The sequence below is a fragment of the Triticum dicoccoides genome, chromosome 4A (genome assembly GCF_002162155.2).
Source record: "Triticum dicoccoides isolate Atlit2015 ecotype Zavitan chromosome 4A, WEW_v2.0, whole genome shotgun sequence".
NCBI lineage: Eukaryota > Viridiplantae > Streptophyta > Magnoliopsida > Poales > Poaceae > Triticum > Triticum dicoccoides.
In genome coordinates this window covers 35,550,948-35,565,881 of record NC_041386.1, presented here as the reverse complement: position 1 = coordinate 35,565,881, position 14,934 = coordinate 35,550,948, and positions in this window count along the sequence as shown.

The following is a 14,934-nucleotide window of genomic DNA, read 5'->3' as shown; positions in this document are numbered from 1 at the left end:
TGTTGCTGTATTCTTTACAGAATATCTGTTTAGGCATATTGCTGTTATGTTTGCATATGTTTGCTTCTTTAATGATTCTATTTGAGGATAGGACTATTAAATATGAAGATGAATTTAGTATGCAATGTTGAATAATAATTTTAGTGATTTGATACAGTAGAGTATGATAAGGTTTTGGCAATGGTTTATACTAACTTATCTCACGAGTCCTTGTTGAGTTTTGTGTGGATGAAGCTTTTGAGATTTAGGGAGACCTTGATATGAGAGGAATTAAGGAGACACAAAATCTCAAGCTTGGGTATGCCCAAGGCATCCCAAGATAATATTTCAATAAGTCTCCTTTCTTCTTCAACAACTATCGGTTAGTATCGGTTGATCCTAAGTTTTTGCTTCTTCACATGATGTTTGCCATTCTTAGAATGTCATTTTATTTTGCTTTGCTTGCTGTTTGAATAGAATACCAAGATCTTAAATTATTAAATGTTAGAGAGTTTTCACATAGTTGCATAATTATTCAACTACTCATTGATATTCACTTATATCTTTCGGAGTAGTTTGTCATTTGCTCTAGTGCTTCACTTATATCTTTTAGAGCATGGTGGTAGTTTTATTTTGAAGAAATAGATGAACTCTCATGCTTCGCTTAGATTATTTTGAGAGTTTTAAATAGCATGGTAATTTGCTTAAAATCCTAATATGATAGGTATTCAAGATTAATAATAAAATTCTCTTATGAGTGTGTTGAATACTAAGAGAAGTTTGATGATTGATGATTGTTTTGAGATATGGAGGTAATAATATCAAATTCGTGCTAGTTGAGTAGTTGTGAAATTGAGAAATGCTTGTGTTGAAGTTTGCAAGTCCCGTAGCATGCACGTATGGTAAACGTTATGTAACAAATTTGAAACATGAGGTGTTATTTGATTGTCTTCCATATGAGTGGCGGTCGGGGACGAGCGATGGTCTTTTCCTACCAATCTATCCCCCTAGGAGCATGCGCGTAGTGCCGAGGTTTTTGATGACTTGTAGATTTTTGCAATAAGTATGTGAGTTCTTTATGACTAATGTTGAGTCCATGGATTATACGCACTCTCACCCTTCCATCCTTGCTAGCCTCTTCGGTACCGTGCATTGCCCTTTCTCACATTGAGAGTTGGCGCAAACTTCACCGGTGCATCCAAACCCCGTGATATGATACACTCTTTCACACATAAACCTCCTTATATCTTCCTCAAAACAGCCACCATACCTACCTATTATGGCATTTCCATAGCCATTCCGAGATATATTGCCATGCAACTTTCCATCATTCCATTCATCATGACACATTCATTATTGTCATATTGCTTAGCATGATCATGTAGTTGACATAGTATTTGTGGCAAAGCCACCATTCATAATTCTTTCATACATGTCACTCTTGGTTCATTGCATATCCCGGTACACCACCGGAGGCATTCATATAGAGTCATCTTTGTTCTAGTATCGAGTTGTAATCATTGAGTTGTAAATAAATAGAAGTGTGATGATCATCATTCAATAGAGCATTGTCCCAAAAAAAGAGAAAGGCCAAAGAAAAAAAAGAAGGCCCCCTCAAAAAAAGAGAAAATAAATAAAAAGGGGCAATGCTACTATCCTTTTTTCCACACTTGTGCTTCAAAGTAGCACCATGTTCTTCATATAGAGAGTCTCTTGAGTTATCACTTTCATATACTAGTGGGAATTTTTCATTATAGAACTTGGCTTGTATATTCCAACAATGGGCCTCCTCAAGTGCCCTAGGTCTTCGTGAGCAAGAAAGTTGGATGCACACCCACTTAGTTTCTTTTGTTGAGCTTTCATACATTTATAGCTCTAGTGCATCCGTTGCATGGCAATCCCTACTCCTTGCATTAACATCAATCGATGGGCATCTCCATAGCCCATTAATTAGCCTCGTTGATGTGAGACTTTCTCCTTTTTGTCTTCTCCACATAACCCCCTCATTATTCTATTCCACCCATAGTGCTATATCCATGGCTTGTGCTCATATATTGCGTGAAAGTTTATAGGTTTGAGATTACTAAAGTATGAAACAATTGCTTGGCTTGTCATCGGGGTTGTGCATGATGAGAGCATTCTTGTGTGACAAAACTGAAGCATGACTAAACTATATGATTTTGTAGGGATGAACTTTCTTTGGCCATGTTATTTTGAGAAGACATAATTGCTTAGTTAGTATGCTTGAAGTATTATCATTTTTATGTCAATATGAACTTTTGTCTTGAATCTTTTGGATCTTAATATTCATATCACAAGTAGGAAGAATTACATTGAAATTATGCCAACTAGCATTCCACATCAAAAATTATCTTTTTTATCATTTACCTACTTGAGGACGAGCAGGAATTAAGCTTGGGGATGCTTGATACGTCTCCAACGTATCTATAATTTTTGATTGCTCCATGCTATATTATCTACTATTTTGGGAAATATTGGGCTTTATTATCCACTTTTATATTACTTTTGGGACTAACCTATTAACTGGAGGCCCAGCCCAGATTTGCTGTTTTATGCCTATTTCAGTGTTTTGAAGAAAAGGAATATCAAACGGAGTCGAAACGGAACGAAATCAACTGGAGAAGTTATTTTTGGAAGGAAACCTACCGGATAGACTTGGACCCTACGTCAGAAGATGAAGCAGGTGCTCACGATGGTAGGGGGCGCGCCCCCTGCCTCATGGCCCCCCCTTCGGTCCACCGACGTACTCCTTTCACCCATATATACCTACGTATCGTAAAACTTCCAGAACAGAGATTAGATCGGGAGTTACGCCGCCAGAAGCCTCCGTAGCCATCGAAAACCAATCTAGACCCATTCTGGCACCCTGCCGGAGGGGGAATCCTTCTCCGGTGGCCATATTTATCATCCCGGTGCTCTCCATGACGAGGAGGGAGTAGTTCTCCCTCGGGGCTAAGGGTATGTACCAGTAGCTATGTGTTTGATCTCTGTCTCTCGTGTTCTTGATTTAGCACAATCTTGATGTATCGCGAGCTTTGCTATTATAGTTGGATCTTATGTTTCTCCTCCCCCTCTACTCTCTTGTAATGAATTGAGTTTCCCCTTTGAAGTTATCTTATCGGATTGAGTCTTTAAAGATTTGAGAACACTTGATGTATGTCTTGCCGTGGATATCTATGGTGACAATGGGATATCACGTGATTCACTTGATGTATGTTTTGGTGATCAACTTGCGGGTTCCGCCCATGAACCTATGCATAGGGGTTGGCACACGTTTTCATCGTGATTCTCCGGTAAAAACTTTGGGGCACTCTTTGAGGTCCTTTGTGTTGGTTGAATAGATGAATCTGAGATTGTGTGACGCATATCGTATAATCATACCCACGGATACTTGAGGTGACATTGGAGTATCTAGGTGACATTAGGGTTTTGGTTGATTTGTGTCTTAAGGTGTTATTCTAGTACGAACTCTAGGGCTGTTTGTGACACTTATAGCAATAGCCCAACGGATTGATTGGAAAGAATAACTTTGAGGTGGTTTCGTACCATACCATAATCTCTTCGTTCGTTCTCCGCTATTAGTGACTTTGGAGTGACTCTTTGTTGCATGTTGAGGGATAGTTATGTGATCCAATTATGTTATTATTGTTGAGAGGACTTGCACTAGTGAAAGTATGAACCCTAGCCCTTGTTTCCTAGCATTGCAATACCGTTTACGCTCACTTTTATCACTTGTTACCTTGCTGTTTTTATAATTTCAGATTACAAATACCTTTATCTACTATCCATATACCACTTGTATCACCATCTCTTCGCCGAACTAGTGCACCTATACAATTTACCATTGTATTTGGTGTGTTGGGGATACAAGAGACTCTTTGTTATTTGGTTGCAGGGTTGCTTGAGAGAGACCATCTTCATCCTACGCCTCCTACGAATTGATAAACCTTAGGTCATCCACTTGAGGGAAATTTGCTACTGTCCTACAAACCTCTGCACTTGGAGGCCCAACAACGTCTACAAGAAGGTTGTGTAGTAGACATCACCAGGTATGTGCAATATTCTGACGTGGCGAAATGCCAACAACGTCAGCATCCTTCTCGGTTGTATTGAGTATCTGGAGGATGTGAACAACAAGAGACAGTAAAAAAGGTTTACGCAGGGTCTTAATCTGAAAAGAAACCTTTGAGCGGGTCCCTGTTGCACGTCTGCGCCCGTGTCTCTGTTGTGCCGTGTCCTGGACGGGTGTAGCACTATTGTCATCTATAAAAGAGAAGAACTTAAATGAAAGTTGTTGTGCCAAAATATTGGTTATTCTCGATAAACCATTAAAATTCAAGATAAGTCAAGTTGAGCCGAACTAGCCCTGATTACACGCGGGAAGCCCCTGGTACCGTCTATGAGGGTTTAACCATCAAACTAATCTCAGGTATATCTAGTGATGCGCCGGACTCGTCTAACCGTGTCCGCGGTCTTGACGACCTGTCATTTATTCTGGTTGGTGAGGCCGTCTAGTGCTCGGCTGTTAAAGCCACCACACGTTCTTCCGCGCGTAGAGAACGCTCAATATTTCCACTAACTGTGATGGTGCCACGTGGACCAGGCATCTTAAGCTTGAGAGAAGCGTAATGTGGTACCGCATTAAAATAAGCGAAAGCTGTTATTCCGAGTAGTGCTTGATAGCCGCTTCGGAATGGAGCAATGTCGAAGTCTAACTTCTCACTTCGGTAGTTGTCAGATGAACCGAATACAACCTCTAGTATTAGAGAGCCCGTGGAGCGGGCCTCTGGGCCTGGTATTACTCCCTTGAAGGTAGTATTACTGTGGCTGATTTTTGTCGGGTCTATCCCCATTTTGCAGACTGTGTCCTGATATATCAAATTTAGACCACTGCCGCCGTCCATAAGGACTCGTGTGAGATGTTATCCGTTTATTATTGGGTCTAACACCAAGGCAGCCAATCCTTCATGCCGGATGCTTGTCGGGTGATCCCTGTGATCAAAAGTGATTGGGCAGGCCAACCAGGGGTTGAACTTAGGTGTGACGGGCTCTATGGCGCATATGTCTCGGAGTGCATGTTTGCTTCTCCTCTTCGTCATGTGGATCATGTTTACTGTTTTAACCTCTGGTGGGAATTTTTTTTGTCCTCCAGTGCTTTGCTGGCGAGGTTCGTCCTCGTCTTCACTTGGTGTCTCCCTCCCCTTGTGTTCGGCGTTTATCTTACCGGACTGCTTGAAGACCCAACATTCTCTGTGGGTGTGATTTGCAGGTTTATCGGGGGTGCCATGAATCTGACATAGTTTGTCTAGAATCTTGTTTAGGCTGGATGGTCCATCTCTGCTGCCTTTGAAAGGTTTTTTCCGCTGACCTGGCCGAGAGCCCCTGAATCCGGCATTTACCGCCGTATTATCTGGGTTGTCTTCTTTATTTCGATGCTTGCTTTTACTGTGTCGTGGTTTTCCATTGCCATCCCTGACTTTGGATGTGCTTGGGTCCCTAGTGCTACTACGGGCTAACCAGCTATCTTCGCCCACGCAAAAGCGGGTCATGAGGCTTGTCAGGGCTGCCATTGTTCTCGGTTTTTCTTGGCCGGGGTGTCTGGCGAGCCATTCGTCTCGGACGCTATGCTTGAAAGCTGCTAAGGCTTCGGCATCCGGGCAGTCAACGATTTGGTTCTTCTTAGTGAGAAACCTGTTCCAAAGCTTTGGGGCTGACTCTCCGGGCTGTTGAATTATATGACTTAAATCGTCTGCATCTGGAGGTTGGACATAGGTCCCTTGAAAATTAGCCCGAAAAGCATCCTCGAGCTCCTGCCAACTTCCAATTGAGTTTTTGGGGAGGCTTTTCAGCCAGTGCCGAGCTGGTCCTTTAAGCTTGAGGGGCAAGTACTTGATGGCAAGGAGATCGTCTCCGCGAGCCATATGGATATGGAGGATAAAGTCCTCAATCCAGACCCTAGGGTCTGTTGTCCCGTCGTACGCCTCTATGTTGACTGGTTTGAATCCTTCGGGAAATTCGTGGTCGAGTACCTCATCGGTGAAACATAGGGGGTGTGCGGCACCCCTATATTTGGATGTATCATGGCGTTCGAACGGTTGTAGTATTCGGTTTTGATTTTGTGCCGGAGCGCGCTTCCTAGATCCATAGATGGTTCTGGTCATACTGGATTTTTGGCGCAAGTCCTCACGTAGATCATGTGTTGACTTATGTGCGGCCTTGTTAGCTGCTCTATCGCGGACACAAGGTGGTTGATCCAGCCGGTTGGCCCTTTTATTTTTCGGCTATGTGGGCTCTGCGGCCTCATCGTCGAATTCAGGTAATAGCTTGCGCTTTGGATAGCTCTTTGTGTGGTAACTTTCACCATACTTTTCTTCATTGTCGAGCACTTTGTTCCACCTGCTGTTGAGAGTATTTCGTGCGGCCTTAAGCCTTTGCTTCTGCTTCTTCAGACTCCTCGTTGTGGCAATAAGCCTTCTACAAAGGTTCTCTTGTTCCAAGTGCGTTTTCGGGATGATGTGTGCATCTTCGTCCAGACTGTTTTCCTCCCCAGAGGGGGGTTGATGAGGTTTATCCTCGGCGTCGCCGTGTTCGGACATCAGATCCGTACTATGTTCGCCATTTGCAGTTTCATCGTGCTCTGCCGCTGGGTTAATGTGGTCGTCGTTTCCTTTGGAGTCAACTGGAGTGTTATTTTCTCTTGCGCTATTATCGCTGTTTTTGCCGAGGCAGGATTTTGAGCGGCGCCTATGCTGACGCTTTGCTTGCTTATCGAGGGACCTATTCTTCGCTGCATCCTACCGTTCTTCGTCATTGTTTTCTTTGGGTGTATCCACCATGTATATGTCATGTGGTGAAGTGGCTGTCCAGCGCCCTGTGGGCACTGGTTCCTGTTCCTCTCCTGCATCGTCGCCCATGCCGTCGATGTCTTCAGAGTCGAAATCGAGCATGTCGGTTAAATCATCGACAGAGGCTACTAAGTGGGTAGTGGGCAGCGAATTTCTTCGTCGTCCGCATCCCATTCTAACCGGACGTAGTTCAGCCAAGGATCTCCTGACAAGGAGAGAGACCTTAACGAATTTAGAACATCGCCGAAAGGTGAGTGCTGAAAGATATCCGCGGAGGAGAGCTCCATGATCGGCGCCCAATCGGATCTGATAGGCACGGATGCAGGCGGCTTGGAGTCCGTGGCCGGAGATGAATCCAGTGTTTCAGCAACACGGCTCTCGTAAGGGGTGAAGTCAGTATCCGGCTCCATCGCCACTGAGAGTGCGGCCTCCATGGCGGGGTCTATCCACCCGTCCTCGGATGGCGCAATTTGCTCCGAATTGAGGGCCGGAGTAGTTGTAGGTGTGATCTCCCGAACACTGTCCGACGACCGAGTTACGTCATGCTCGTCGTGATTGTGCGGTGCACCTGACATGGGCTCGAATCCGTCGAAGATCAAGTCTCCACGGATGTCGGTAGTGTAGTTTAAGTTTCTGAACCTGACCTGATGGCCAGGGGCGTAGCTCTCGATCCGCTCCAGATGGCCAAGCAAGTTGGCCCGCAGTGCGAAGCCGCCGAATACGAAGATCTGCCCAGGGAGGGAAACCTCACCCTGGACCGCATCGTTACCGATGATCGAAGGAGCCATCAAGCCTTATGGTGACGGCATAGTGGAACTCTCAATGAAAGCACCAATGTCGGTGTCAAAACCGGCGGATCTCGGGTAGGGGGTCCTGAACTGTGCGTCTAAGGCGGATGGTAACAGGAGGTGGGGGATACGATGTTTACCCAAGTTCGGGCCCTCTCGATGGAGGTAATACCCTACTTCCTGCTTGATTGATCTTGATGATATGAGTATTACAAGAGTTGATCTACCACGAGATCGTAGAGGCTAAACCCTAGAAGCTAGCCTATGGTATGATTGTATGTCGTCCTACGGACTAAACCCTCCGGTTTATATAGACACCGGAGGGGGCTAGGGTTACACAGAGTCGGTTACAAGGGAGGAGATCTACATATCCGTATTGCCAAGCTTGCCTTCCACGCCAAGGAAAGTCCCATCCGGACACGGGACGAAGTCTTCAATCTTGTATCTTCATAGTCCAACAATCCGGCCAAAGGATATAGTCCGGCTATCTGGAGACCCCTTAATCCAGGACTCCCTCAGCCGTTAGGGGGTTAACGGTGCTCTTTGCCGTCCGCTGACAGACGGCAAAGAGCCCAACTAGGCAGCACTGGGAAGCTGCCACGTGTCCAGATATGCCGTATACCAGCAGATGGCATAGAAGTTTGAATCTTTGCCATCTGCCAGCAGACGGCATAGCTGGTCACTTTGCCGTCTGCCAGCGGACGGCAAAATGACCAAATAAGCAGCCAGTGTTCCCAGTTTGCACAGGTGACTGCCACATGTCCTTTTGTCGTCTGCTAGCGGACGACATATCTCTTTGTCGTCTGCTAGCGGACATCAAAGAGGCTATATATCCCCTGTTTTTATTTAAATCCCATTAATTAGACATGGTTTCAAACACAGATATACATGCATACATATCCAACATATCCAACAGCATGTCCAACAACATATTTCATCAAATCCAACAACATAGGTCAACAAAGTCCAACAGATCCATATATACATAACCAGAAACAAGTTTCCAACAGCATATCCAAACAAGTTTTCATAAACAACAAGGAAGCACCAGAAGAATAGTACTCTCCATGAATCCAAGCTTCCTCATGTAAAGCAAATCTGTAAATTGGGAAAGATGAAAGTTAGAAGAAGAAGAAGAAGAAGAAGAAGAAAAAGAAGAAGGCTAGTTAGAAGAAGAAGAAGAAGATTTTTTTCTTCTCTTTCTTTTTCTCCTCTCCTCTTCTTTATCTTCTTCTTCTTCTAACTAAGGTAGGTAAAAATGTCATTTTATTGCTAAGCTAGGTAAAAATTATAAGTGTAGGTCATTTTAGAGCTAAGCTAGGTAAATAGGTCATTTTGGAGCTTAGTAAGGTTATTATGTCATTTTCGAGGAAAATAAGCTAAGTCTATATCATTTTGGAGCTAACAAAGATTATCATGCCATTTTTTACCTAAGTATGCTAAGTATGTCATAAATGAACTGAATAAGCTAAGTATAGCTCATTTTTATCTAACTTAGGTAATTATGCCATTTATGAGGAAAATAAGCTAAGTATCCATTTGTAAAGCAAAACACTAGAGAAAACTTACCCTAATCACAACAAATGTGATGAAGATCGCAACTAAGGTAACAATTGATCCAACGGCATAATGATACCAAGCCTCATTATCAATGACATATTTTCTAATCTTCTTAAGCTTCAGGTGCATTGCATCCATCTTCAAGCGCATTGCATTCATCTTCATCTTGTGATCATCGATGACATCGGCAACATACAACTCCAATGTCATCTTCTCTTCTGCAATTCTTTTAATTTTTTCTTTCAAATACCCATTTTCTTTTTCAACTAAATTTAACTTCTTGACAAGAGGGTCCGTTTCAAATTCCGGTTCAGATACCTCCTAGATTAAAATATCTCTATGTCAAATTGATGGCCATAATTGTCATAAATGTGAAATACAACAAATAGTTATGAAAGAGAATTTACCACATACGAATCATAAAGCGGGCGAGGGCCAACCGAGACGGACATCAAGACCATGGCACTATGTATAAGAAACAATCATACAAAGTAAGAAAATTATAAATACCAACTATATAAATCATACAATCATACAAATAACTATATAAATCAAGTACAACATAAAAATTTGAATACCTAATAATCACTATCGGTAATGACATGCTCATCATCATCATTAACAGAAGCATCATCATCATCATCACTATCGGTGATGACGTGCTCATCATCATCATTAATAAATGCATCATCATGTGGAAGGCCACCTTTACGTAATCATTCAAGCATTGACAGGTCATCTGCAGCAGTAACTTCTTCTTCTTCTGGCTCTTCTTGTTCTGGCTCAGGGGTGAACTCGGATTCACTATCGTTGTCTACTTCAATGTTCTGTGGTGGACTAGAGCGGTTCTTGAAATGTTTTTTGGAAAGGCGTGTTTCTTGGAAGAATTCTCCTTCGTCATATGTGTCTTGGTTAATGTGAGGTTCATAATCCTTTTCATTGGGGGAGGTGGTCTAACACGTGGCGGCACTTCATAAACAACGTCCCAACCACTGAGATTTGGATCACTTTGACAGGCCCATGGTAGATAGAAAACTTGGGTTGCCTGTTGAACCATAATATAGACATCGGGAACATCCAAATGGGTGCTTTGTTTGATTTCGACTAGCCCTATATGTTCATGAGTCCTTCTAGTCTCCCTCGACTGGAACCAATAACATCTGAAGACTACGACATTTGGTGGGTTTTCACCATAGAATTCAAGTTCATAAATTGCTTCAACTCTTCCATAATACTCGATACCTCATTCGTCGATAGCAGAGACACAACAATTTGTATACTTTCGGTCGGCCATAGATAGCTCTTTGCCATAGGTACGAAAGCGATACCCGTTGATGTCGTATTTGTCAAATGAACGGAACTTATAGTCAAAACCATTAACTACTTGTCTCAATTCAGCATCCATAATCTCTGAATTAGCCTACAAGTTCAATACGAAAGGATTGTTGCATTAGTCGCAAATTAGCCAAAGAAATGAAAGGGTCAAATGGAAATTACCGTTTTTTTAACCAAGAGATGAAACCGGGATATTCAGCTCCTTGTTTTGCCAGAAGCTCATACTCTTCGACAGAATCCTTTTGGATCACCGCTCCATACGAGAATATGGCGACGTATCGACTGCATCAAATATCTAGGAATAAGAGAAGTTCAAAGGAATTACAAGTTGTGAAACAATGTATTGAGATCTTACTCGATGTATGGCCGCACTTCTGTTAGGTTGTTGAAGAGATACAGCGAAATGGTCCGCCATTCTTCAACATCCAACCTTACTGGTTTCGAACCACTGGATGGTGCGAGATTCCCTTTGAATAGGCTGAGGTTGGATTGACCCTTTTGAGGTTCGTTAGCATTGTACCGAGGCTTCGGATTATGCAAATGACGTTTTTTGGCTTCATAGTGTGTTGTCACGAAGTTTGCCGCCTCCTCAGTGATGAATGCCTCCGCCATCGATGCTTCTATTCTACGTTTATTTTTACATTTTGCTTGAAGCGTCTTCTGCATCCTCGCAATTGAGTAGCACCAACGATTTTGCACGCCCCCCCCCCCCAATCGTGCCTCGGTCGGGAGATGCAAAATCAAGTGTTGCATTGGATTAAAGAAGCTTGGTGGAAAGATCATCTTTAACTTGCAGATCAACTCCGGCGCCAACTGTTCCATTTCTTATACAAGGCCAGGCGATAGTTCTTTTGCACAAAGAACACGGAAGAAATAGCTTAGCTCTGCCAGTACTAGCCATTCATCCTCAGGGATGAAGCCACGCAACATCACCGGCATTATCCGCTCAATCCATATGTGCCAATCATGACTTTTTAGACCAAATATTTTCAATTTTTGAAGACTCGCTCCCCTCTTTAGATTTGCTGCATACCCATCGGGGAACGTCAACTGCATTTTCACCCACAAAATAATTTCCTTCATAGCTGGCCTTCCAAGATTGAACCATGCCTTTCGCTTCGTCCAGTTCCCCTTTCCTTTCGGTTCTTTCATGTTTTGTAATAGTCTATCACATAGCTCCTCTTGAACGACTCTAGCCTTAGTATTATCCTTTGATTTCCCCTCTATGCCAAACAATGTACCAAAAATGGCTTCGATGATATTCTTTTCAGTGTGCATCACGTCGATGTTGTGTGGGCAAAGGAGGTCTTTGAAGTAAGGCAGATCCCAGAAGCATGTCTTGTGAGTCCAAGCGTGTTCCTTATTATACCCCTTGAAATACCTTGGACGCTCTGGATCTGGCACGAGAGTGTTTAACTGATCTAGGGTCTGTTGGCCTATCAACGTAGGTGGTGCAGAGTGTTTGACAACTCTACCTTTGATGAAGTTCTTCTTGTCTTTCCTGAACTTATGGCCAGGATGTAGAAACGGTTTATGCAAGTCGAAGCAACTATACTTGCGCCCTACCGTCAACCAACGAAACTCAAGATCTCCCTTGCATGTGGGGCACAGGAACCTTCCATGCACACACCAGCCAACGAATAGCGCATACGCCGGCAAGTCATGCGTCGAGTACATGTACCAGACACGCATTATGAAGTTCTCTTTGCTAAAGGCGTCGTATGTCTTGAACCCATTATCCCAAGCTTCTTGCAATTTGTCCTTAAGCGGCTGCATGTACACATTCATATTCTTCCCCGGATAGTTGGGCCCTGGAATTATCAACGTTAGGAAAATGTTCTTTCTTTGCATAATCTGCCCGGGGGGGGGGGAGATTGAGTGGAATGACAAACACAGGCCAACAACTGTATGTGGTTGCCATATGACCAAACACACTGAACCCATCTGTGCTGACGGCGACTCGAGGATGCCTTGGATCTGCCGTTTTTCCTTATGTAATGCATCGAAGTGCTTCCACACTTCACCATCTGATGTGTGCACCATCATCACATTCCCATCTGCATCTAGTTTGGTTCTTTTGCCCGTTTTGTGCCATGTCATCTGTCTGGCCGTCTCTTCGACCATGAAAAGACGTTGAAGTCTTGGCACGATTGGCATATACCGAAGAACATTAACGGGTATTTTGGTCCGCGTCTTCTCACCCATACCGTTGTCTACCACAACATACCTAGAAGAATTGAAAATGGGACAATAGTTCAAGTCCTCATATTGAAGCCTAAATAAGACACATCCTTTCTCACAGGCATGTATCTTCTCATAGGGCATCTTAAGAGCACGGAGGATTTTGTCTGACTGGTATAGGTTTGGAGGTAGCACATGGCCTTTGGGTAGAAATCGTTCGAATACTGTCATCATCGTGCTGTAGCATTCTCTGCCCAAGTTGAATTGAGCCCTCAAAGCCATTATTTGTGAGATGGCATCCAACTGACAAACATCCGTGTGCTCGTGGAGAGGATGTTTTGAGGACTCCAACATTTCAGTGAAGGCCTTTGCAGATTCCTCCATCTCCTCGTCCGAGTCCCAAGCATCGTCAAAGTCTTGCACCATGTCTGCGGTCCCGGTACCATGCTCATCAGTGCGACGACGAACCACCTCGGCTCTGGCACGTTGGGCAGACTCACCATGTAATATCCAGACCGTGTAACCAGGCGTAAAACCAAACTTCTGCAAGTCTTTACTCATTTCAAGCTCGTCCCTCTTTTTATAGTTGTCGCAACGGGCACAGGGGCACCAGCTTAATTCCTGGACATTTGCAAATGCGGCTCTAACAAACCCCTTGGTTTTCGTTAACCATTCCTCGGTCCAAACTTTCTGACTAGTGTAATCGGTGTACATCCATGCGCGATCACTCATATTGACTTCCTACTGGACACACAAGAAATATATACATAATTAAGCAAACCATGCATATCCATCAATTAATGGAGTTTGTCAGTTTTATTATGTCCATGCAACCTACACACTAATAGGTAAAGATAGGTCCTAATCCCACCTGAGTATGTGTAGATTGGGTTCGTTTTCCCATGCTCTGCTCCCGATCCGACGCAAAATTTCGGCAACACCACCCCGCTATTCTCCTGATACACGTCTCGGCAATAAGCATAGAGGATGTGTACCCGGAGAACAGTAGGGAGGCACTGATGAAATTCTGCATCGGATCCGGAGCAGAGCATATGGGAAAACGAGCCCAATCTACACATACTCGGGTTGTCCATGGATAACATTGGACAATTTGAAAGAATCATGATTATAAATACGCAAATGCATGCATATTTATAGATGTAACCCTTTCGAACGGGAGACGCATAGTGGTTATGCATACTGATGATTGACACCTATAGCTAGCAAGTTTCATCGGCACGAAGATCAGAACAGAGCAAATGAAGGGGGGAGGAGGAGATGTCATTTGTGATCACCAACAAATGCAGGGGCAGAGCTCGTCGAACACCAGACCCTCGCAGCAACGAAATAACTGCACATTTTAAATCGAAAGATGAATAACATAGCAATTTTGTTTCTTCCGTCGACCCAACTAAAATTTTACAACAGGATGAGCGGGTTAGGGGGTCCTTGGCGTCGATGGAACCCTAAATAGAAAGTATCATCGGTGCGAGATACATGTGGCGCTCGGCGTTGAACACTAGATCCACATCCCACAAGTTAAGCCGGCGCCCGGCATCCCGCAACAATAGTTTCGGTGGCTGATGATGGTCGAACACCTTGGCGAATTTGTCTGGCAGCCTCTGCGATGAGGATTAAAGCCAAGTTTTGAAATTTCAAACAACCAAACCGACTTGAGTTAGTTTGGGTGTTTCAAGTTTCAACACTTGCCTTTTAATCATCATCGTAGAGGCTGCCAGACAAATTCGCAATGGTGTTCGACCGCCATCAATGCCGAGAACAATTGCTTTGGGACATTGGACGTCGGCGTCACTTGTGGGACATGGATGTAGTATTCGACACCGACGGCCACATGTATCTCGCACCGACGATACTTTCTATTTAGGGTTCCATCGACACCGAGGAACCCCTAACCCGCTCGTCCCCGGGCGTCCTCTTTTTTCCTTTCCTTCTTCTCTTCTTTTTCTTCTTCTTCTTCTTCTTCTTCTTCTTCTTCTTCTTCTTCTTCTTCTTCTTCTTCTTCTTCTTCTTCTTCTTCTTCTTCTTCTTCTTCTTCTTCTTCTTCTTTCTTCTTCTCCCTCCTCCTCTTCCTCCCTCCTCCTCCTCCTCCTCCTCCTCCTCCTTCTACTCCTCTTCTTCTTCTAAACTACAACTAAAACTAATCTAAACTAAAATAAAATAAACTGAAAATAAAACTAAACTAAAACTAAAACTAAAACTAAAAC